This window comes from Triturus cristatus, chromosome 6 (genome assembly GCF_964204655.1).
Source record: "Triturus cristatus chromosome 6, aTriCri1.1, whole genome shotgun sequence".
NCBI lineage: Eukaryota > Metazoa > Chordata > Amphibia > Caudata > Salamandridae > Triturus > Triturus cristatus.
Window position 1 is genome coordinate 1,423,171,317 of NC_140589.1, and position 24,593 is coordinate 1,423,195,909.

Here is a 24,593-nt window from a genome sequence, read left to right on the forward strand (position 1 = left end):
GGGGTTTGTGGTTCGGGCCCGGCTGGTCGCCGCTTCCGATGTCCGGGAAGGGGGCGGGGCCAAGCTCGGTCTCACTGGCGCGTGGAGTCGCTAGATGGACACTTTGGGGACCCAGCAGGAGAGCCAATATCCTCACGAAGCAGGGCCCAGAAAAAGAATAGAGAAGAATTGTCTGTATCACATTTTTATTCTGTGTTTTAAATATGTTATGTTATGTTAATTTCTATTTATATGGCACCAAATCACCAATGGTCTCTAAGCTCTTGGGAAAGGACCATAAACCTAGAAACCAGGGCATGCCACCCGGAGCACGGTGAGTCTGGGTAAGCTTATCCAAACGCCTGAGTCAACAGAATGGTCTTGAGTTTCTACCTAAATGGGAGTAGGGTGGATTCCCTGTGCAAGATCTCTGGTAGCTTGTTCCAGAGCTTGGGAATCACAACTGAAAAAGCTCGCACACCTAAGGGGACTTTTTCAAAACGTGACCTGCTTCAGACGATCGGGGGCATCGTCCTGGCACATGGATCTTCAAAAGGTCCTTGATGTCGCCGGGTGCTGCTCCATGCAGGGCTTTGTGTGCGATGCACAGGCCCTTAAACCTAACATTTTTTAGGATGTATTCTTTTATGGCTGAAAGTCAGCCAAATAAAGATATTTGACAGACTGACTGACTAACAGCATGAACAATTTGGTCTGGTAATAGACTATCAGACAAATAAAGTAAGAATTCAAAATTGTATTGTTACAATATTGTATTATTAATGCATTAATTTGAAAAGAATTTATTAGTAATGCATTACAATTTTTTTGACAAATCATACTTAAATCATGCATTCCATTTATAACAGATTGTATTCTAAATTAAAAAGTAGGAGCTAGAAATAACTGATGCTTTTCTCAACTCAGGTAGGTTTCAGGTGATTGACAGTTCAAGCTGTCACTGTTCAGTGGGAGGATGTAGGACCAAATGTACAAAAATATTTTCTGTTCACAAACCCTGTGATTCACATAGTTTGCAACTGCAAAGTGACATTTTACATTTCACATGAAGCCCCTTTGCAATGAGGTAAGGCTGCTCCGAATCACAAAATGGCTCATCAACTCATTCTGAGGTGCAATTAGGAATGCCTGTGAAAGAAGATCCCCAACGAATTGCAATTACATGTATCAATGGTTTGTGATAAAAAATCACTGATAAGATACAGACTCCTTAAAGGAGGTGGTAACCCATTACAAAATGGAAAGTAGTTGCCATTTGACAAATGTCCTCTTGGAAGTTGAGTCGGGCAGCATCAGAAAGAGCAGGCAGTGGCCAGTGGCTCTCAATGTGTTAACAAATGGGAAACATTCTTTTTAAAGCAGCATCTGTTGGTCTAAGGAATAAGAGCTGGATTAAAAAAGGATTCCTTTTTGGTAATGGAAACCCAGGGATGGTTGTCTTCTGTTCTTTGCAGGTCAGTACACCTGCATTTGAAGTCATTCACAGGGGTTGCAAATAGAGGCCTGACAAATTAATATTTGTTAGGCAGGCTCTACTGTGACCTCTTGCAGCTGGACATGACCTAATAGTATATAGGTTCCATTCTAGAATTACAGATAGTTCATACAATGTTGATGTACAATTTGTGACCGCTATTAACAACCTGTCTCTTTGTATATTGGGCCTATAGGTCCTTACACTAAAGTGAGAAGCGAATCATAATGCTGGAGAAATGAAAAAGCAGTGAAAGGAAAAATAAAAAAGCAAACAGGGAATAATCCATGAGGGTGGAATTTAGGTCTTTTTCATGATTTTAAAACAGGAAGTAAGACCTTGCAAATGAAAAAAAGGCTGGCCTCATGTTTTATTCCTCAACAGCCATGGAATGCATTTTATGCCCTTCATTCACACATTACTTTTTTTTCTTCTGGCAGAAGGCTCTCAGAAATATGAAATGAAAGGTATAATTTTCTTTTCATTCAGTGGACCTCCCCTAACGTTTGTGAACATCATATATTGTACATTCTCTGTGCTCAAACTATGCATAAACATTTTTTTTTCTAAAGGGACAGGTTTTATTTTGAGATTTTGCTGACTTTTTTTTAGAACTTGAGAAAAAAGGTATTCGGAACGGAAAAATGTCAAAAAGCTAGCTCTTGGGTAAAATGAAAGATAAACTCCCATTCAGAACACTCTAGTTATTCTGCTGAATGTGATTTTGGCTTACATCCAGAGTTAATTTTTAATTCTGACAGATATCATGAACTGCTATCGGGTTCATGAAAAGTAGATTACTTCCAAAATATTCAAGCTGAATATAAATACAAAAATATGTCTCCTGTCATTAAGGAAAATAGGAATATACATCATAACTCGTTCATCAGTGAGTAGGAATATTTACAGTTGGACCTAACCGTAAACACCAAACCGTCAGGTATGCAAGTATTCATATATAACAAAAACAAGATGTCAGAGGCTGTACAGTATTCAAGACACAAATCCAAATGGAGCACAGCACTGAAAACACCAACGGTTATACAAACCTTATAGTTAGGCTCAGATTTATCTTGCACAAAACCATTGAAATTCAGCAGTTATAGTCACTTGAGCTAACTGTAATTTACGCCCACAATGCACCATTTATGACCTCACATAGTACATCACTCATATGAGTGCCTTTGTGGTTGTATGAGTGGTTTTGTGGGTGTGTGAGTGGTTATGTGAGTGACTGTATGGGTGTGTGAGTGGGTGTGTGAAAGCTGTGTTGGTCTGTGAGTGGTTTTGAGTGTCCGTGAGTGGGTGTGTGAGTGACAGTATGGTTGCGTGGGTATATGAGTGAAGGTATGTTTTTCTGCATAGAGCCCCAAAGCTTTTTGTGTGCAACAAATTCACCATGGCACCTTTTTAAAGAAATTTTGTGAAGATTCGTCAAACAGAGCCAAAGTTATTAGCAAAGCAACAAAATCCTTTTCCAATGGAAACTATGTCCTACGACCGCCAGTAGGTAATATGTATATAACCTACTGGCAGTCGCCATTAGGTATAGTTAGGACCATGTTTCCATAGGAAAAGCATTTTTTGACTTGCCTATAACTTTGGCGTTGTTTGACGAATCTTCACGAAATTTCTTTAGAAAGGTGCCATGGTGATTTTTGTTGCACACAAAAAGCTTCGGGGCAATTCAGGAAGTGGGGACTGAGAAAAATGAAGTTGCAATAAGGGTGTGTTTACAGTGTTAATTCCCATAGGGCCTGTCAGCACGACTACAGCCTAAACCACTGGACGGAATTCCACCAAATTTGGCAGAAAGCTAGATTTTGTTGTATAGATTGTGCTTTTTATCATTTGTTGAAAATCTGTTCAGTAGCCCTTGAGGAATGTAAGCTGAAAAATATAGTGATATCTGTGGTCATGAAGCCTATAACGAAAAAGACGGGCTCGTGCAGGAAAATGTACAGCTCTGATTGGCTACCAACACTCGCTTCACAGAGTCCCCCCCCACCAACACTCGCTTCACAGAGTCCCCCCCCAAAAAAGTGCAAATAAAGAAAAGGGGGCAGAGTAGGAATACCCTGATCCCCAAATCATGGTTTTGGTGTCCCTCTGGGACCTCACCATACAAAACAAGCATTGGCATAGCCAATAGGTCTCGCCTTTGGGACCTTATAAGTGTTTAGCCATGCAACAGTTGATGTTGTTGCACCAAGGATATTGTGCTGCATAACTAAATACTTATAAGGTCCCAAAAACAAGACCTATTGGCTATGCCAATGCTTGTTTTAAATTGTTTTTGTATGTGCTTGCCAAAAATAAATATAATTTCACACTGCGAAGGCCAGACCTATTGTATTTGCCAGTGCTTGTTTTTATTTTCAGTTCTACCTTCTAAGTAAAACGAGTTGGTGGCCTCATTCTAGTTGCCAGTGTGCATGTGCAAACTGCGAAGATAACATTCAGCCCCTATGTCAAAAGTTTGCAACATTGCTGACTGACAGCCGAAAGGCCAAATAATGAATCGGTATGAAGCTGGGTTTGTTTGGGATATTGGGCAGCAGGTTCTGATGCATGTTTGCAGGCACTGCACTAAAACGTATCTTACTCATTCGACTTTCACACACATTCAGACGTGCGTCACTTTGGGTTGTGCACCACAGAAACTCTCTTCCAGAACTGTCTTCACGCATCGGCTTTATACCTTAAGTCAAAGCGCAACAGACCAAGGTTGAGGTATTTCCAATGAGACCCCCCCAACACACACACACACCCTTCAGTGTGCTAGTCTTGTGCATCACGGGAAACAATGTTTTTGAAACCTCTCAGGAGCCAAATTATCGTCAGATTAAATATTTAAGGTGCGGTTTAGATTTGGCACATAGGATATTACGTCAAAGCGTGAATTATAAGCTGTCCGCCGTATTAGATGTGCAGGTAATACTGTGTGACGTTGTACACCGTCCGTGAAATCGCAAATAAGGTACTACATTATGTTTATAAGTTACAACCTTTTTATTTCTCAAAAATCGATCATATTAGTTTTAAAAAACATGCTTCATTTAAACATTAAAAGTGGACCAGGATGAAGGCCAAGAGAGAGTGGGCAAGAACCATTAGAAAGGCAGAAGTTTGCACTTAGATCAATTGAGCCAGATTACCAACCTCCAAAGAAGTGCAATGCGATTTTGACCAATATTGGCAGCTACTAACCCATACAACAAGGAAGTTAAAATGCAACCGCCGGCCACAGCTTGCAGTGCATGTGCGCGTGTGGTGCTCAAGCCCGCGCCCGCGCACATGCACTGCAAGCTGTGGCCGGCGGTTGCTTTTTTTGAAGCCCATACTTTAAGTCTCGCCAGACCAGCGCAAGCGCTGGGTCAGGCGAGACCTAACAAGTAAACCGGGCCTAGTCAGGTTTGTTTGATCACTCATCATACTCCTTACCAGACTAATTTGCTTTGACTCTAGGGGATTTGAAACTTCATGTGGCGATGGTCTGTATAACAACCGAACAGAAGCAGCGCAGGGAGATAAAAAGGCCTCATGGTGTTCTGCATGGCTCCCACTCTTGTAATCCTCCCTTGCTCCCGAGTCAGCTGCAGCATGGATCCACTGCAACACGTGGTTAAAGTGCATGCTCAAAAACACTACCCGTACCTGGATGAGTAAAAGGCAGCAGCCTCCTGAGAAAAGACTATTCTTTCAACTAATATGTTCTAAGAGGATACACGGAGAGGTACATTCTCATCTCTCATTCTACCTCCAATTCTGTAGTGTGGTCGAACAGTGCGGAAAGTAAATTATTATGTGTCTAATCAGGTGTTATTTTACAGCAAAATTGATTCGTTCTCCGACTGTTTATTTTGGACTCCTAATACTAAGAAAAAGATCTTGCAGATCCAAAGGGCCCTTACTCGGGATCACATTATGATAAATATAAAATAGTTTTAAACTCATTTAAAGGTTGAAATGTATTAATAGGGTTGAGTGTGCTTGCTTAATGTGTTAAACAGAACCTGTATAGTTTACATTGCACTGAATCAGCAGAGTTTAGACATGACTAGGGGCACATTTTAGAGTTCACCTATACTTCTATGGTGCAACATTTCCCAAATATTGTCACTCAGAACTTTGCAATGTTCGATCTTGGATGGCGCAAAAAGATAATGAATTACATTTGCCGATATAGAAGGATTTAATATACTATCTACATTCACTTTTGAGCATCTTAGATGCTGACATCACTTGATCTCTTCCTATGTATTTTCTGTAGGGTGCAGACCACCTGAGGGAAACGGTTGTATCTAAATAATTTTGTCTTTTTGCAAACAGCTGCTTTAGTAGTCCAAAAATAGAAACATTTTTTTTGACTTCAGTACTACATGAACTTAATTTTGTTTGCATTTATTTAAATGATCAGAAAGGTTGTCAGATGCAGGGTGTGTCCATTCATTAGGCTTGGTTCTGAATTATACCTTCAACTGTAAAGAATTTTAAATTTCAAGTGTAGCTGTTGAGGGCACCAGAAGCTTTCTCCTCGCAGACGGATCTCACATTATGCTGGATATTAAATTTGATAATTTCACTTGAAATTTTATTATTAAAGGAAAACAGTTTTAGAATCACTCAATCATGGTTAAAATGGCAATCTTTAAAATTGCTCTCTAAAAACAGTGTAAATTATTAAGAACTCCAAATATGGACCCATCTCCTGCTCTCCATTCAAGGCTTGTGAGGGTGTGGCGAGCCTCCTGTTGCTCAAGTAGATAAAGGATTAATATCTCTTGGCTTGTTGCCAGATGGGTTATGGCACGTGTAGTGACAGAGACAATGTGATTGTGCATTTCCATAACGCATATTGATGCTGGATAAGGAGTTTTTCTCCTCTGATGAACCTTTTCTGATTTGTCCAAGTATTGATGAGATGAACCAGAATTATGTATTTTAATGACCTAAAATCTGTGGCCTGCAAAAGCAGAATAGTTTGTCTTGATCTTCAACTTTCTAGCATAAGGGGGGTGAAGCTTTATTGAGGGGAAATTAGCTAGCTGCTGAGCACTGATGTGTTCATCTTCACGCTCATGTGATCCCAAATTATGCATTCTGCTGCCAACTCAAAACTTGGAACAGGCCGATGTGATATCTGCTTCACTGGTAGTGAGATAGTAACCTTTGGAAACATCGAACCTCAGGTCTTTCCAGAATCTCAAGCCAATCCGAAGAAATTTCTTTCCATCTTTTGTGGAAGTTATGGTATGTAAAAATGCGGTGTCCATTTTGATTGCAAGATCTACATGGTGCAAAAAGATAGTCTCATCATGGCTGTGCTACTGTAACCTGTGCATCTCGGTCCTGCAAACCCTGAACCGGATGGTTCAGCCGAGCAGTTCTTTCATATAGTTTGACTGCAGTGCCAAGTCTAAAGCCGGTCCAGGTTCCATTACTTAATGATTTGCAGTAGTTGTGTGATTGCAGTTCTCCCTCAGATCGCGCTGGTACCGTGAGCTTGTAGCAACAGAATACTGCCTGTTCAGACTGGTTGGCAGGAGACTGGAAATTTGTGGTCTCCATTTAGTGAGTAGCTTGCCCAAACACCAACGTCAATGTGCTTAGAACAGTCAACAGGCTACCGAGATTACCAGTTTCATGCAAAATGGTAGGGCTATTTTTTGGCCTTATTTTTTCAGTGTAGCACTAGTGTTCTGTTTTTAACTATTGCTTTCGTGTTTTGTATATTGTTGTTTTGTGTGTTGGCTGAGTGATGGGTAACTTTCCACCATGATTTTCTCATTTGAAGATCTGCTTGGTCCCCATGTTGCATGTCGTAGGTAGTAAGAAATAGGTATTCATATAATTACATATATTGTATGTACTCATTCACACACGAGAATTTGGAGTAAACGTGCATGGGGAATACGAAGCAAAACAAATCAAATACGCTTGGTAAGTGTCACTCAAAACTAAAATGGCCCCTTGTTTCAGAGGTGATTGATGGAGTGGCTGCTGTATTATGTAACAGACAGGGACCTTAACAACATCCCCGTCTTTGTTGGTGGGAAGGCACAGAGCCCTCTATCGTGAGGGGAGGGGAGGCTCGCCAAGGCATATCGATGGTCCCTGGGTCCCTGAGGGAGAGCTGTGCATCTTGGGTGGCCCTTTGCGTGGCCGCTCCCCTGATGCCACTTGTGTGCTGGTCATATCTCGGTTCCCGTGGTTGAAAAAGGTGGCAGTAAGAGGCGAGGCCTTCTCTCGGCTGACATTCTTGCCTTGCATCACACACCCAGCTCTGACTAGAGGGAAAATGGGCGCCCTGGTCACGCAGCATCCACACCTCTAAACGACCGAAGACACTGAAAGAAGAGCTCGAACATCCTATATATTCACACGTTTTCCTTTTAAATGGGCATGGGAGCCGGGTCGTTGTTGTGGGCTGTGTGTGTGCTGCACGAAACTGCCAAAAGTGGGTCACTGGCTGATTAATACATCGACACCGTGAATTGTTGAAGTTGAGCATTTGAAAACGTTGGCAGCCTGTCACCGAAAAACGGATGCCTTATTTTCCAACAAGCCAGCGAGTGCTGCCAAGGATCCACCTCCCTGCTGGCTATTTATCTACCAGGACCTTTGTGACTCTAATGCACTTTACAGTAGTAGCGAATGCTACATAAGCGAGGCACGGGTCCCCGTGCAGGACAGAATGATGATGCAAGCTTTTAGTTGGAAGTGTGCAGCGAGGCACCATCGCGCTTCTGTGAATGGAAGTTAAAAAAACACACCGCTTCGAAACCGAGCCTTTGGGCTTGTGTGCAGTGCAGAGCGCTCTGCGCAAGTTTCCGGTGCAGTTCTCAGATGCAGGGGTTGGCAGAGAGCTGCACAGAGCCTGCCAAAGGTTAGTATTGTTCTGTGCTGAAACAACACGAAACTGAAAGGGTTGTACTTTGTGCTTCTTTCTCCCCGTTTGTTTACACTCTGCAGGGACGGGTGGAAGGGCCTGGGTTGCATTTTGCCGGGCCCCGGGGGAAGCAGAGTCGCAGACTAGTCTTCCCCCGGGGTCATTCGCGCGAGGGTAGGACCAGGTAGGGTCAAGGGGTGGAGTTAGGGGGTGGGTATATGAGCGCAGGGGAGGAAGGCGACTTCCTCTTCCTGCGCTCGGCACCATCGGGAGGGTTTAGCAAAGGGGAGTGTGTGGAGAGTAGTGTAGGGCTAGGCCTGGGAATAGTTTCCATGTGTAGAGCTGTTGCAGTGTCCTGCGGGAATCGCGATTATGGCACGCGACGGAGGCGACGGTGTGGCGACCTCTGAGGAGGTGAGGCGGGCGTTGTTGGTTCTGGGGCGGGCCGGGCGGGAGGATCTCCTGCGGCCCGGTGTGCTGGGGGAGGCGTGGGTGGGCTTCGAGAGGGCCCCGCGGGCGGCCTCGGCGGGGGTGGCAGCGGCGGTATTGGCATGTCAGGAGGAGCCGCCGCCACCGCTGGTTCCCTTGGGTCTGCGTGGGAGGGAGCGGGGCGCGGGCCGAGCGAGTCAGGTGCGCGGAGGCCGGCGCAGGAGCCTGCCTCCGCGTCTTCGTTTCCCCCCGCTGACCTTCCAGGCCCACGAGGCTGCAGGGGGCGTGTCCTCGGCTGGGTCTGCGGAGGAGCGGCTCCCGGGGGCTTTGTCAGAGGCTGGGCGGGCTGGCGATTCGGTGGGTGCGGCGGGCCTGGGAGCGGGGGGGCCCGGGGAGGGACTGCTGGTTGCTGGGGAGGGCGGGGAGCCTGAGGCTGGGGAGGTGGGGGGAGAAGGGGGGTCGGAGGCTACGGGAGGGGCAGAGGGTGCGTTGGTTGGCGCGGAGGGGGTGGGGAGGCTGTGGGGGCGGTGGTTGATGTGCCCCTTGATTTGTCCCGGGGGTCTCGGGCCTCTACCCCAGGCGTGGCAGGTTTAGGCATGGGGGGGCAGGGAGGGGGGACTGTCGCGGGTCCGTCCGGGGGGGGTTCCGCCTCTGGTGGGGTCCACCCATGTTGGTTTTGGGCCGCCTGAAGGGGGGTTTTTAGGCTCCTGCCCCCCCTCCGCTTCCGGGTTGGGGCGCTTGGACGTGGGAGGACAGGCTCCGGGAACAGCGCATTTTGGCACTAATGGCTGACGCGAGGCGGGCAGAGCAGGACGGGCGGAGGGAGGGGGCGGTGAGGGCGCCCGTGGCTGTGGGGCCCCCGTCGCCCACGTCGGAGGAGGAGAGGTGGGCGGAGCAAGAGGAGTTAGCGAGGGTGGAGGAGGCGAGGTCGCGGGTGGGGGGGGCTGTCAGGGGATCGCGGAAGCAGGCAGGGACGGCCAGGACGGCTTTGAGGCCCGATGGTGCCGGGGCACACTCAGGTTCGAGTGACCTGGGGAGTCGGGGGGGATCCAAGCCGGCGGCTGTCGACAGAATTCGGGGGAGTACGGTGGGGTGCAAGACGGCCCCTTGCCGCCGTCACGAAGCAGTAGGGCGGTCCGCGGTGGCCATCCCTCCAGCGCGGGAGCGGGCATCGGCAGCGGGGGGGAAGGGGTCACGCATGTCTGGCGCTGTGAGTGGCAAGGGTGTGAAGAGAGCGGTGAGAGAGGTGCTGTGGGTGCCTGACAGTGTGGAGGCAGATGTGGAGTTGGATTATGAGGTGGACAGTGATGAGCTTGAGGAGGGGGAGGTGCGGGATGACTGTGACAGGATGGGCGCAGGCAAGGACAACAGAGAGGTTGGTGTGTTACAGGTGCCCCAGAGACCGGTGGACAAAGAGACGGTAGAGACGCGACGGGCGGCCCCCTCCAGAGGACGGCTCAGCGAGCGACATCCGACTTTGACAGGTGAGCAGGCGTGGTGGTCGGTGTGGGACGGGGGTCCCAAGGGTGGGAGGAAAAAGGCTTGTAGGTCGGTGGGGGTGGGAGAGGGTTCCGTGAGGGAAGTGGTGGTGGCTCCAAAGGGCGGGCTCACGAGTGAGGACAAATCGGTCGGGAGCAAAGCGGTGACTTCAGCGGGGGTGCAGACGGAGAAGGATGGGGGCAAGGAGGAGGCATCAGGGAGTAAGCTCCCGAAAAAGCTGTCCTACATGGGCCTGGCTATGCCGTTGGGGTCGCACTTGTCGGAAAAAATTAAGGGGAAGATCTGGAAACATGAGTACGTGGACGTGTTTAAACTACTCCATAGGGAGGTGCAGGCGAAGGAGGGCTCCAAGGAGGAGGAGTGGGAGCTGACTAGGCGGCCGAGGGTACCGGTGACCATGGAGAATTGGACCTCGGCCTTTCTCATTTATGCAAGTATATATTGCGAGAAGCATCCCGACAGGGCAATCGCATTGTTGAAATATATGGACATAATCAGGAAGGCTCAGATGCAGTTTGGGGATTTCGCCCGGCTGAGTTACGATGAGGAATTCAGGGCACGGGTCAGTGCGAACCCCGAGAAGCACTGGGGTGAGGTGGACCAGGAATTATGGATGCAATGGATGGCGTCCACGCATTCCTCCGCATCGACTCACACGGCGAGTGGTTTACCGGTCACGTACCGGTCTTTTCAGTCGCGTCCCGCCCACACTGGGGCGGGGGGGGTCCACAGCAACTACAAGTGGGGCCGGACAGGTTAGCAAGCCCGGCACTTACAATACCGGGGCCTGTTGGAGTTACAATCGGGGATATTGTTCCAGGTACCCGTGCAAGTTCAAGCACGAGTGTTCTAAGTGCGGGAGGAAGCACGCCCTTACGCAATGTCTTACACTCGCCAGTCCTTCCGAACAATGGCGGAATTCCAAGGGGAGGGGGCAGGCTGGACAGAAGGGCCCCTACACCGGTTAAGGTGGAGGCGATGGCCCCGTGGCTCTCCCGTTACCCGGACAGGGAGGCAGCCTTAAAGATTCAATGGGGCTTTACGGAAGGTTTTTGGGTCGGGTATCAAGGTCCCAGATCACGGAGATGGGCCGACAATCTCAAATCGGCGAAGGAATTGCCGGGGTGGTGACGGCCAAACTCTTGAAGGAGGTGGAGGAGGGGAGGATTGCGGGCCCCTTTTATGACTGGCCGATGGAGGATTTGATCATTTCTCCACTGGGGGTGGTGCCCAAAAAGGAGGAGGGTGAGTTTCGCATGATTCATCACCTATCGTGGCCGGAGGGACAGTCAGTGAATGATTTCATCGCGGAGGAGGATTCCCGGGTGCTGTATGCGTCAGTGGATGATGCGATCCGCCTTGTGCGGGTGTGTGGGCCGGGGGCGGAATTGGCGAAATATGACGTGAAGTCGGCTTTCCGCTTGCTGCCTATACACCCGGCGGATTTTGCGCTCCTCGGGATGCAGTTCGTGGGGGGCCATCTTCGTGGACAAAGTCCTGCCCATGGGGTGTGCGATTTCGTGCGCATTGTTCGAAATGTTTAGCACCTTCCTGCAGTGGGCATTCACGCAGCAGAGTGGGCACCGGGATGTCACGCACAATCTGGACGATTTCCTCTTCCTTGGGAGGGCAGGTTCGGGGGACTGTGGCAGGGCTCTGTCAGGGTTCCAGGAGTTGGCAAGGGAATTTGGGGTTCCTTTGGCGCCCGAAAAGACGAGTGGGCCGGGTTGCGTTTTGACATTCTTGGGCATTGAGCTGGATTCCATCCAATAGACAGCGAGGCTCCCGGTCGCGAAGGTAGTGGAAATTCAGGAGTGCCTCCAATGGGCGATTGGTGAGAAACGGATCACGTTGCGGGCGGTGCAGCGGCTGCTGGGGTTCTTGAACTTTGCGTGCAGGGTGGTCAGGGCGGGGCGGACGTTCTGCAGACGGCTCGGCATGGCCATGTCGGGGGCAGTGCTTCCACACCACAGGGTCAGGATCTCCATGGGAGTGAGGGCGGATCTGCGGACATGGTTGTTGTTCTTGATGGATTTCAATGGGGTCTCCTTGGACTTTGTGGAGGAAAACACGGTTTGGCAAATCCAAATTTACTCTGATGCAGCTGGGGCGGATGGCTTTGGTATTTTCTGGGACGGGAGGTGGTGCACAGAGACCTGGCCGGAGCACTGGAAGAAGCAGGGGAGGAACATTGCATTTTTGGAATTCTTTCCTTTGTTGGTGGTGCTGGAAGTGTGGGGTTCTGAGTTTCAAAACAGGGCGGTGTTGTTCCATGTGGACAACATGACGGTGGTCGAGTTGGTCAACCGGCAGAGGGCAAGGGACCTGAGGGTGTTGCGTTTGTTGAGAAGTTTCATGCTGAAGTGTTTGCGTCTGAATGTGACTTTTCGAGCCAAGCATGTTCCGGGGTGAATAATGACATTGCGGATGCTTTGTCTCGTTCGCAGTGGCAGCTGGAGCAGATCTGTGCAAGACGGGGCTGCCGGATGGCATTTGGGCCCTGGGGGAGTGAGGGTGGTAGGCCTAGTGGAGAATTCTGTTGCTGTTACCACCAGGCGGACCTACAGACTGGCGTGGGCAGAGTTTGTCGCCTTTATGGGTTGGAGCGGGGCTTCTGAGGCTGGGGAACAGGTGGTGGTGGAGCGTGGAGAGTTACAGTTTGTACTGCACTGCGTGGATAAGGGGTTGTCGGCTGCAACCATTTCAGGAAAGTTGGCAGGGGTGTCCTTTTATTGCTGTTTGTTTTTTGGTTTTGACCCTACAAAAAGTGTGATTGTTAGTAGGGTGTTGCGGGGTTGGGGCAGGGAGAGAGCGGGGGGGACTGTGCAGAGGGAGGCCATAACGTTTGCGTTTTTGGTCCGGTTGGTTGCGGCGTTGCCGCTCTGTTGTTATGATGTGTTTGAGGTTCGGATTTTTTGCTTGTGTATGATCTGGATGTTTTTTGGGGCATTTCGGGTTTCTGAATTACTGGGCACGCGTGCAGGGGAGGGGCGGAGGTATGAGGAAATCAGATTGGATGCGGGGCGAATGGGGATTTGGCTCGGTCGGTCAAAGACAGACCAGTTGGGCCGGGGTAAGTGGGTTTGGCTGAATAAGATTCAGGGAGGGGGTGTGTGCCCGGTGGCTGAGTGGCGGGCGTTTGTGGGTGCGATGCAGCTTGGGGTAGGGGAAATATTTTGTCACAGGTCAGGGGCACGGGTGATGGCTGGCCAGTTGTTGGCGGTGTTGCGCATGGCATTGGTGCGTGTGGGTTTGGAGCCGGCGGGTTTTGGAACTCACTCATTTCGGATTGGGGCGGCGACAGCGGCAGCCCGGCTGGGGTGGTCCTGGGATAGGATTCGGCAGATTGGGAGATGGAGGTCAAGGTGTTGTGAGCGGTATGTGCGGAAGTGATAGAGTGGGGGCGCAGGGAGTGGGGGTCGGATGGGGATGGGAGTGGCTTTCTTTTGTGTGTCTCTAACCTATGTTTCTCTCTTAGGTTGCGTGGGAGGCCCTGGGGCCAAGACGGTCACATGGATCGTGGGGCATTCCTTTGTGCACTGGGCGTCAAAATACGCGGAGCAACAGGTGTACGGCCGTAACCTGGGACTCAAAGGACAACATCACGAAGTGCACTGGTGGGGTAAAGGGGGAATGCGATGGGGGGCACTACTGCCCTGGCTCGCGAAGATGGTCCCACAGAAGGGTTGCCCGGACTGTTGATTATACACTTGGGGGAGAATGATTTGGTTCGGCTGTCGGGTTTGGCGCTCTTACAGCTGATGCAGAGAGACTTGGAGGTACTAAAGCACAGACTGGCAGGGGCTTGCATTGCCTGGACTGAGTTTGTTCCGAGGAGGAACTGGAGGGGAGCTGTTAAGCATGGGGCAATTGAAAAGGCGCGACGGAAACTGAACAGAGCTATGCGAGTTTTTTGTGGGGAGAAAGACATTAAGGTGATCAGTCACCCGGGACTACGACTGGAGGAACCACTGTTATTTAGGGATGAAAGGGTGCATCTGTCTACACTGGGGAACGCCTACTACATGATGGAGATGAGGGATGTGGTCAGCAAGCTCTGGAATGAGGCAATCTGGTGTTGCAGGGATGTGTGATGGGTCCTGGCCTAGGGGGTGGGGCAGGTATCCGCCCTACAGGGGGCTACCTGGTTGGCGGTACTTTGGAGGGGTGGAGGGAGTCATTAGCGGGCACACCCATCCGTCGGGGGGAAGAGTGAATGAGGTGGGGGTATTGGAGGCGTGAGTGAAATGGCCGAGGAGAGCCGGGAGGATGCAAGGAGGTTTGTGGAATGGTGAGGAACGGAAGGGGCATGGAGTGGTACAAAAGGGGAGTGTGGAGTGGGTGAAAGGAGTGAAGGATGGTAGAGTGTTGTGGGAAAGTTTTATTCAGATAATGTTTGGTTATTGTTTAATGTTGTGCAGCCTGGTCCTAATAAATGGCCTTTTACGCTAAAGACACGGTGTGGTCTGTTTATTGCGCGATGCCGGGCCCCGGGGGAAGCAGAGTCGCAGACTAGTCTTCCCCCGCAGTCATTCGCGCGAGGGTAGGACCAGGTAGGGTCAAGGGGTGGAGTTAGGGGGTGGGTATATGAGCGCAGGGGAGGAAGGCGACTTCCTCTTCCTGCGCTCGGCACCATCGGGAGGGTTTAGCAAAGGCCACCCACCCACCCTGCAGTTGAGGGTTGGGGTTCGGGGTTGGCTAAAGCGTGCCAGTTTAGGACAGGCTGCGGGGGTGGCGGTACTTTGGAGGGGTGGGGGAGTCATTAGCGGGCACACCCATCCCTCGGGAGGGGAAGAGTGAATGAGGTGGGGGTATTGGAGGCGTGAGTGAAATGGCCGAGGAGAGCCAGGAGGATGCAAGGAGGTTTGTGGAATGGTGAGGAACGGAAGGGGCATGGAGTGGTACAAATGGGGAGTGTGGAGTCGGTGAAAGGAGTGAAGGATGGTAGAGTGTTGTGGGAAAGTTTTATTCAGATAATGTTTGGTTATTGTTTAATGTTGTGCAGCCTGGTCCTAATAAATGGCCTTTTACGCTAAAGACACAGTGTAGTCTGTTTATTGCGCGATAAACAGTTTTAAATCGAATACTCAATGTTTAATAGAAGCGAGACGATCAAAGAGGCTAAACGAGGGCTTAGCTGCTCGCAGGCGCCACGCACAAGCCACTCCGAAATGTCACTTGAGTTATCTGACCAAAGTTCAACATGGGGGGGGGGTGGGGTGCTTGAAACAGCGACTTCTTTTCCAAACGTACTCAAAAGAAATTGGATTGTTTACATTGTGAGTTGCGAGCTGCGGGTGGATCGAACATGTCTGCCAAGGTGTTTTTCTTGTTTATTTTTTGTGGTTTGGTGACCTGGGAAATCGCGCAGTGTGTACGGTTTCAGTTGCAAGCAAGAGTTCTTAATAAAGCTGACATTTCTCAATTATAAGGCATGCCGCTTTCAAAAGGAAATGAAGCTCTGGGTATTTAGAGGGAAACCGCCTTTAGACACAAGTAACGAAATGCCGCCAGGGGGATTAAGGATGGGGTTTAAAGGAAAAGTGGATGCAATTAATCCGAGGAAGTCTATGGATGCTCGTTTAACTAGAATTCTTCTGGAGTGGGTGTGGCCTTTCAAGACATGTTGACTTTCACTTTGATGCTAAAGCTGGCCGTCCCTAGCGGTGACGCTGGGGCTTCGATTCTTTTTGTGCATAATCAATAGAAAGGAACACAACAAAAACCTTGCATCGGTGAAAACAGAAGCAAATGTTCAAAAAGAAAAAGAATCTGTGAAATGTCCCAAACGGAACTTTGAGTGTAGGAAACGTCTCTGCATAAACGACGTGTAGTGAGCGTATTAGTGACCTGTTATGGGCTGTAGTAAAGTGGCTTCCGTCTCTAGACAACCGCGCCGCACCGCAACAATATCGCTGACTGGGTGAACTGTTCACATTTACACTCAATATTTATCTCCTAAAATACTTTCAAAATTTGGCAGGCATGAAGGAGATAACTTAGGCCTGTTATCATTGCGACATTAAATAATTCCAATGTTCCCGTGCTTGTAACAGCTTCATGGTAGATGGTGGGTCTAGTTTTTCCACAGAAACTTAAACTTATAAATTAATTTTGTTCGTAGAATATTTGTATAACATTCTGCACCATTAAACAGATACAAGTGTTTAGAGATATACGAGGAGAAGACTTTGAGCAGCAGCAAGTTATTTTTCTTGAATGGACTGCAAGTTAATCTTTGTAAGCCTAGCATCAACATATTTGCAAATAACGCACCTTTGTTCCATAGCACTTTAACTTTTGATACTAAGTCTAAATGTAAGAGAACTTGAGTGGCATGGAACTGGGCGCCCCGTGTAATGTGCATCGCTGAACTGAGTGACAAGAATAGAAGGAATGGTTAATCGCGGCACCGGTGCTTTACTTTTAACATTAAAAGTAAAGCGCGGGTGCCGCGATTATAGCAGAAGTAAAGAAATAGATGTTTGTTTCTATTTCTTTACTTTTGCTATAATCGCGGCACCGGCGCTTTACTTTTAATGTTAAAAGTAAAGCACTGGTGCCGCGATTAGCAAGCTAAAAATGCTACAGCCGGCCACAGCTTGCAGTGCATGAGCCCTTACTAAAGCCTCTCCGAGCAGCGCATGCGCGCTGACTCAACGAGACCTAAAAAGCATTAAAAAAAAAAAAGAAAGAAATTACCGCGAGGTCGCGACAAATTCACAGTAAAAAAATTTAAAACACAAGTGCGGGCTCCCACACTTGTGTTTGAAAAACTCCAGGGTGGGCTAAGTTCTGGGGCCTATGCCATACTATGCAGTGGGACGCACGGTCCATGCATCCCTGTGATTCACCACCTCCGCCGGGCAATGAATAATTGAAAAGCACCAGCTCTCTGGGGCATTGCTTTATAGAAGTGCAGACGAGCCTAAGCGCCCCCTGCAGGTCGCTCTGGAGACTGCCACCTGCCCGCGGCTTACGTAAAATTAAATGCAGGGGGCTGCATGGCCCATCAGCTCTGGGGACTACCACCTCCCTGGGGCTTAAGTAAAAGAAATGTAAGGAGCTGCTTGGCCCCCACGCAGCCCTGGGGACCACCACCTCCCCAGGGCAAATTACAAGAAAGGAGGGAGGCTGCCGGCCCCACTCCTGGAGCCATACATGCCCTGGGGGGCCAGCACCCCCAGGGTCGGCTCCTGCTTTGTCCCTGGGTGCCCACCCCCAGGACATAGCTGTTTGCTATGGCATGGTGGGAGCTTTACTGCTCCTGCCATAGCAGACTGCGCTCCACTTTGAGCAAGCAGGAGCATTTTGCTCCTGCTTGCTCAAAGTGGAGCACAATTACTTTTACAGAGAGGGAGCTGCATGTTAGCAGCACCCTCTCTCTAAAAGTAATGCCGGAACCCACAGGAGGCGGAAGCCGTCAGGGACCATGGGGCCTTCAGGCTCCCCCCTGTGGTCCACAATATAGGTGAGTGGGTGCCCTGGGTGGGGTCAGGGCACCCTCTGTAGAGGCCAGGCAATGAGGGATGGGGCCCCCGGAGTCAAAATCAGCCTGGGAGGGGCGGCACACGACCCCTCCCCATATTTGAAGAAAAAAGAGACCAGGCCCTGGGGGATGAAGTCCCGGGTCCAAATTCAGCCCGGGAGGGAGGCGGTTTGCCTATTGTCCCATTCAAAATAGGCCTGGCCCCAGGGGATGGGGTCCCCAGGGCTGAACTTGGCCCAGGGAAGGAAGGGCAATGTGGCTCCCTCCCGAATAAAGAGATAAAAAAGACCGACAATGTTAAAAAAGGCCAGGCCCTGGGATATTGGGTCCCAGGCCAAAATCGGCCCGGGAAGGGTGGCCCGCAGCTCCTTCCCCCATTCAAAATTGGCCTAGCCACTGGGGATGGGGACCATGGGGCCAAGCTTGGCTCAGAGAAGGGGTCCCTGGGGCCGAACTTGGCCCAGGTAAGGAGGGCCATGTGGCCCCCTTCCGAATAAAGAAAAAAAAAAGACCCACAAGTCGCTGGAAGCACCTCCCCCTTTCACCACCACTCTGCAAACACTACTCTTGGCGCACAACTGGCTGGGGATGAAGTTACCTTGGCTGCAGAGGTTCCTAGGGGGCAACTAGCCCTCCTCCTACCTCCAGTAAGTCCCACACAGCGGGATTGCTGAGAAGTCTTCAGAAGCCACGCCCCCTTTCTCCAACACTCTGCAAACATACCTCCTGGGGCACTGCTGGTTTGGGTATGCAGTTCCCTTGGATACTGAGGGTTCTTGGGGGCCAACAAGCCCTCCTGTTACCTCCAATAAGACTTTGTAGCTGTGCCTCTTTTGGATACCAGTGAACAAGGGCTAGGAAGCCCTAAACATGTTTGGTACAACTTTGTTGTGGAGGCGATGCTGTTTTCCCTGCCTCTTACCAATAAAGAAGGTTTTCAACATGCACGTGTGTGGCGCCTCAACTTTGGGCGTTTTCATTTGGATATATATAGCGGCCCTGGCCTGGTCGTGAGGTGCCCCGCTGAAGATGAGCAGCTCCAGTACGCTGCGAAGATTGCAGCGTCCATGGAACGGCATGACCATGTTGGTGATAGACACAAGCAGGGACCCAGTCTTGCTCTCTACATTCAACCTACAATAGGGATTTGAACAAATCGGGAGGCATTGCTGCATTCCATTGTGGACTTTAGAAACTGCATACTACAAAGACCACAATGCAGCTGTGGGGCACACCCACTGGGCGGAACTATAATTAATCGCTGCGAGTGTGGCGTGAGTCTTTGGAGCTGTGCCTCCTTTGGATACCAGTGAAGAATCACTAGGAAGCATGAAACATGTTTGGTACAACTTTGCTGTGGAGGCAATGATGTTTTCCCTGCTACTTACCAATAAAGAAGGTTTTCAACACGCACGTGTGTGATGCCTCAACTTTGGGCATTTTCATTTGGCTATATGTAGCAGCCCTGCCTGGGTCGCGAGGTGCCCCGCTGCAGAAGAGCAGCTCCAGAACACCACTAAGATTGCAGCCACCATGGAACGGCGTGACCATGTTTGTGAGAGACATCAGGAGGCATTGCTGCATTCCATTATGGACTTTAAAAACTGCATACTACAAAGACCACAATGCAGCTGTGGGGCACGCCCCCAGGAAGTGCTGCCAGTTATCTTGTGACTTGGACTCAGCCGAGTTCCCAAAAAAAAGTTCAAAATGAAACGGGGACAGAGTAAGACTACTCTTACCCGCTAGCCTTGGTGCTGGGGACCCAAAGTGACCCCGCCTGGTCTAAAAAGCAATTTAAAACATCTTTGCAGCAAAAATCGTGACAGATTTGCAAATTTGTGGGAAAAATTTAAAAGAAAAACAAACTCTTCTTTTCAAAAATGTGCACCAGGCAGTGGTGACTTGCACAGGTAAGAACGGTAGGGTAAGCCGGTAGTGGGGCAGAGTCGGGTGGGGGAAGTCGACAGCCTCTACCTCTCACTTCGACTGTCGACTTACCCCACCACACCCTGCCCTGCTTCACTGCCTGACAGCTCTTACCTATGCTGGCCATCAATGGTGACAGATCCTGGCAAAATGCACATACATTAAAAAACAAAGGAGGGGGGCACACAGGCCCCCATCCCGTGGCTCTTATAATAATAATAATAATAATAATAATAATAATAATAATCCACATTTGTAAAGCGCGAACAATCACCCGTAAGGGTCTCTAGGCGCTGGGGGCCGTCGGGAAGATTAAGTAAGCTATTGCCCAGAGTAACATGGTGCTGGGCTAATCTGCCACCGGCGCTAGGGATCGAACCGTGATCCCCAGATTCCGGAGTCAGTCGCCCTGGCCGCGGCGCCACACCTCTTCCACCTCTTATGAGCTCCGGGGACCACCACCTCCCGAGGGCTTTACTCAAATTAAGGAGGGGGACTGCAGGGAACCCCCCTCCATTGGGTTCAAAGAGCCCCAGGGACCGCCACCTCCCTGTGGCTTCAATTAAGTCAAAGGAGGAGGGCAGCTCAAACCCCCCCTCCTAGGGCTTAGAGGTGGCATGTGTTCCTGAGAAGGTTTCACATTCCTCGGCAGGTTCTACATGGACACCAGCAAATTGCACACACTCCATTAGGTTGCACACACTGTCTATCTTGCTGCCCTGAGACCGAGGAGCTCATACATCTTAGGATGACCAGAGCAGGTGGCCTGGGGACTCCAGAATTATGTGTAATGTCCGGCAGATTTCGCACACACCCTGAGATGTGGCACACAATCTCCATCAGGCTTCACACAAAACCCTTCATTTTATATACACACAGCTTGGCAGCTTGACCACACCTCCACAGATTGCACACACATCTGCAGCTCACACACAACAGTTTACATACACATGTGCAGCTTGCACACACCTCAGCAACTCTCACAAGGCAGCTTGAAGACACCTCAGCTGCTCACACAACATGCCTGCAGCTTGCAGACACATGCAGCTTGTGCATAGACACACACACATGCACATACAACTGTAGCTTGCACATACCCACACACCCTTGCAGCTTGCACACACATGCAGCTCACACACATCTCAGCAGCTTGGCACACACATGCTGCTTGCACACACCTCTGCAGTTTGCACGCACATCAGCACCTTGAAGACACACACTTGCAGCGTGCACACACACAGTTTGCACACACCTCGACAGCTCGCTCACACATGCATGCACATGCATGACCACACACACATACTTATGCATCTTGCAAACACCTCGGCAGCTCACAAGTGCACCCCCACACCAGGAGTCACCTCACACCTTTGGGGAAGATTGCCTGCATCTTAAGGTAGCTGGTGGTGAGGGGGGTGATGGACACTTTGTCAGCTGGGTGGTGATGGCTCCTGGCAGGGGCAGCAGCTTGGTCAGCTCATAGAACTCACAGTTCTCCTTCTCCTGCCGGCTCTTGGCTGCGCTCTTGGACTTCTCCTTCATGGCAGGAGCTGGCCAGGCTGGAGATCCAACAGCGACTGCACAGGCCCGGGGCGTGTGGCACTGGCATAATTGACCCAGGACTGGCCGAGGGCAGGGGTATGAGGGTCCAAGTCAGAGTCCGAGGACCAGTGCCAACCCAGTGCAGGACCCAGAAGATGATAAAAAGGATGCCAAAGGCTCCCAATATGGAGATCGAGTTAGCGGCCGAGGACCATTGCCAAGTCAGAGGCTGAGCCGGGAGCTGAAGAAAAGCAGGTTATGGGAATGGGGACCGGAGCTAAGGGTCAAGGGGCAAGGTTGTAGTGAGACGGGCTGTGGGGCTTGGGAATGATGGACCACTAGGTGTACTTCAGTGATCTTTAGAAGGGAGAGAAGTTCTTGGTCCGTAGTCTCAGGATGCTGAAGTAAAAAATCTTCAACAACATTGAGGAGTACACCGACAGCATGTTTCAGCTCCTGTACCCTCCATAGCACACAGCGAAGTTTATCTCACGATTTCCCACGGTCACCCCTTCTCAATAGGGGGAACTGATGAACTTCTGTAAGACAAATGTCACACATGAGGAAAGATGCATCACACCAAGAAAGCTGCCTTGCAGGAGGAGGGGAAGATATCTCAAAGTAAGAGGGCTGTCTTGCAGGAGAAGAAATTTCTCATCATAGCACCACACATTCAATTTGTGTTCTTCACGAAGTTCGTGCTGTATGAATGTATATATGCTAAAAGCTTCTTCTCAAGTAGAGATGCGTCTGTGAGGAAAATATATTTTTTCGAAAGAAAAGATGCTGCACTGGAAAAAATGTGTCCTAAAGAAGAGGCATCTTGCAAATAGCCCCCCTTGCACAGGAGAACAGATGTTCCAACAATAAGAGCATCTCTTCAGAGGAGCGAAGAACCATAGTGGGAGATGTTACATGGCTGGAGACATCCCATACTTGTCTCGCAGGAGCTCAGATTTCCGCCAAGGAGACAACCGGGACCCAGGCATGCCTCGCTTATGGCGGTTGTGCTGGTCCCTCTGTCACCAGAGAAGAGGATCGATGTCGCATCAGACGCCGCCGCATCACCGGGAAGCATGTTGCAGGGCCTGTCGCAGCTCAGAAGAATCGTTGAGCTGCTGCACTGCCGTCGGGCGTGCACACATCGTGTTGCATCAAGAAGAAGATGTCATCTTTGTTTCATCGTACCAGATCTTCATCGCATCACAGCGTTGTGGGTCCCATCACCACGGAAGCGCAGTAAGGAACTAACGCATCACCTTCCCTGCAACACTTTTGTTGTATAGCGTTACGCTTCCTAAGGTACATTGAGCTCAAAGTGTCGCATTTACCATCTTCAAAGAACTAAGCTATTTCTACCATTTTTAAAGTACAGTATTGTGGATTTTTGTCTTTGTGGTCTTGTGATAAGTCAATATAAAGAATACTTATTTTTGATATAAAACCTGTGTGGTGTCCATATGTAGTGTTGTCACTGGGTTACTGTATGTGTTCACAAATGCTTTACACACTGCCTCTGAGATAAGCCTGTCTGCTCATGCCAAGCTACCAAGGGGGTGAGCAGGGGTTAATTTAGGAGTGTACCCCTTTACCCTGACTAGACGCAAGGGTCCCTATTTGGTCAAAGGTACCTACCTCTGTCAACTAGAGACCCCCAAATCTAACAACCACTGTACAAGACTCCACCCTACGCCACTCCACTTTACGCTATTACACTGTATGCAACTTCACTGTAGATCACTACACTCTATGCTTACACAGTGTGCACACCTCTACTCTTTGCCACTCCAGTCTACGCCACAGTACTGTACACCACACCAATGGGTGCTACTGTACGTCACTTCACTCTATGCGATTCCACTGCAAGCCACTCCACTGTACACCACTCCACGGCACACCACCTCATTCTACACTATTCTATTAGATGCCACTCCAATGTGCCCCCTTCCACCTTATGCTATGACACTCTACCCCACTCTACCCCAACTCCACTGTACGCAACTCCACTCTATGCCACTTCAGTGTACACCACTCCACTATACGTCATTCCACTGTATGCCACTCCATTGTACAACACTCCACTGTATGCTATTTCACTGTATGCTACTCCAGTGTATGCGACTCTTCTCTACACTACTCCATTCTACTGTTGGGTGCCACTCCACTGTATCTACCCCACTCCACTGTGCACCACGTTAGTCTAGGCTATTCCACTGTATGTCACTCCACTATACCCTACTCCACTCTACGCCTCTCCACTTTATGCCGCTACATTAAAAGCTAGTCCATTGGATGCCACTCCACTCTACACCACTTCACTGTATGCTATTTCACTCTACCCCACTCCAATCTATTTCACTCCAGTCCAATCTACGCTATTTCCACTTTATACTAATCAACTTTATGCCACTCCCCTCTATGCCTTTCCGCTGTATGGCACTCCACTGTACAACACTCCACTGTATACTGTTTCACTGTGTGCCACTACAATGTATGCTACTCTACTCTATGCCACTCAGGTGTATGTCAGTCCATTCTATGATATTCCATTGGACACCACTCCACTGTACGCCACTCCACTGTATGCTATTACACTGTACCCTACTCCAGTGTACGCCACTCCAGTCTACACCCCTCCACTGTACACCACTGCACTGTACACTACTCTACTATACACTATTCCACTTTTACGCCACTCCATTGTATGCCACTCCACTCAATGCCACTCCACTCTTTGCCACTCCATTCTATGCTAGTCAATTGGATGCCACTCCACTGTACGCCACTCCACTCCACTGCATGCTATTGCATTCTACCCCATTCCACTGTACGCCATTCAGTCTACACCACTCTACTGTATGCCACTCCACTGTACTCCAATGTACTCTATTCCACTCTAGGCAATTCCACCCTATGCCACTCCACTCTACTGTATGCTATTACACTATATTCAACTTTAATCTTCCCCACTCTACTGTATGGTATGCCATTCTATCCACTCCACTGTATGCCACTCCATTCGACACCATTTCACTGTACGGAACTCCAGTCTATGCTGCTCCACTGTACCCCACTCCACTGAATGCTACTCCACTGTATGCCACTCCACTCTACAACACTCCTGTGTATGCTATTCCACTGTATGCCACTCCTCTGTACGCTACTTCACTCTACGACACTCCATTGTACTCTACTCCACTCCATCTAACTCCATTCTACAAAACTCTACTGCACTCATGCCACTCTACTAGACTCTACCCCACTCTATCCCTGCACTTAACTTTCCAAATTTGTACTCCACTATATGCCAGTACACTCTATTGCACAACACTCTACTT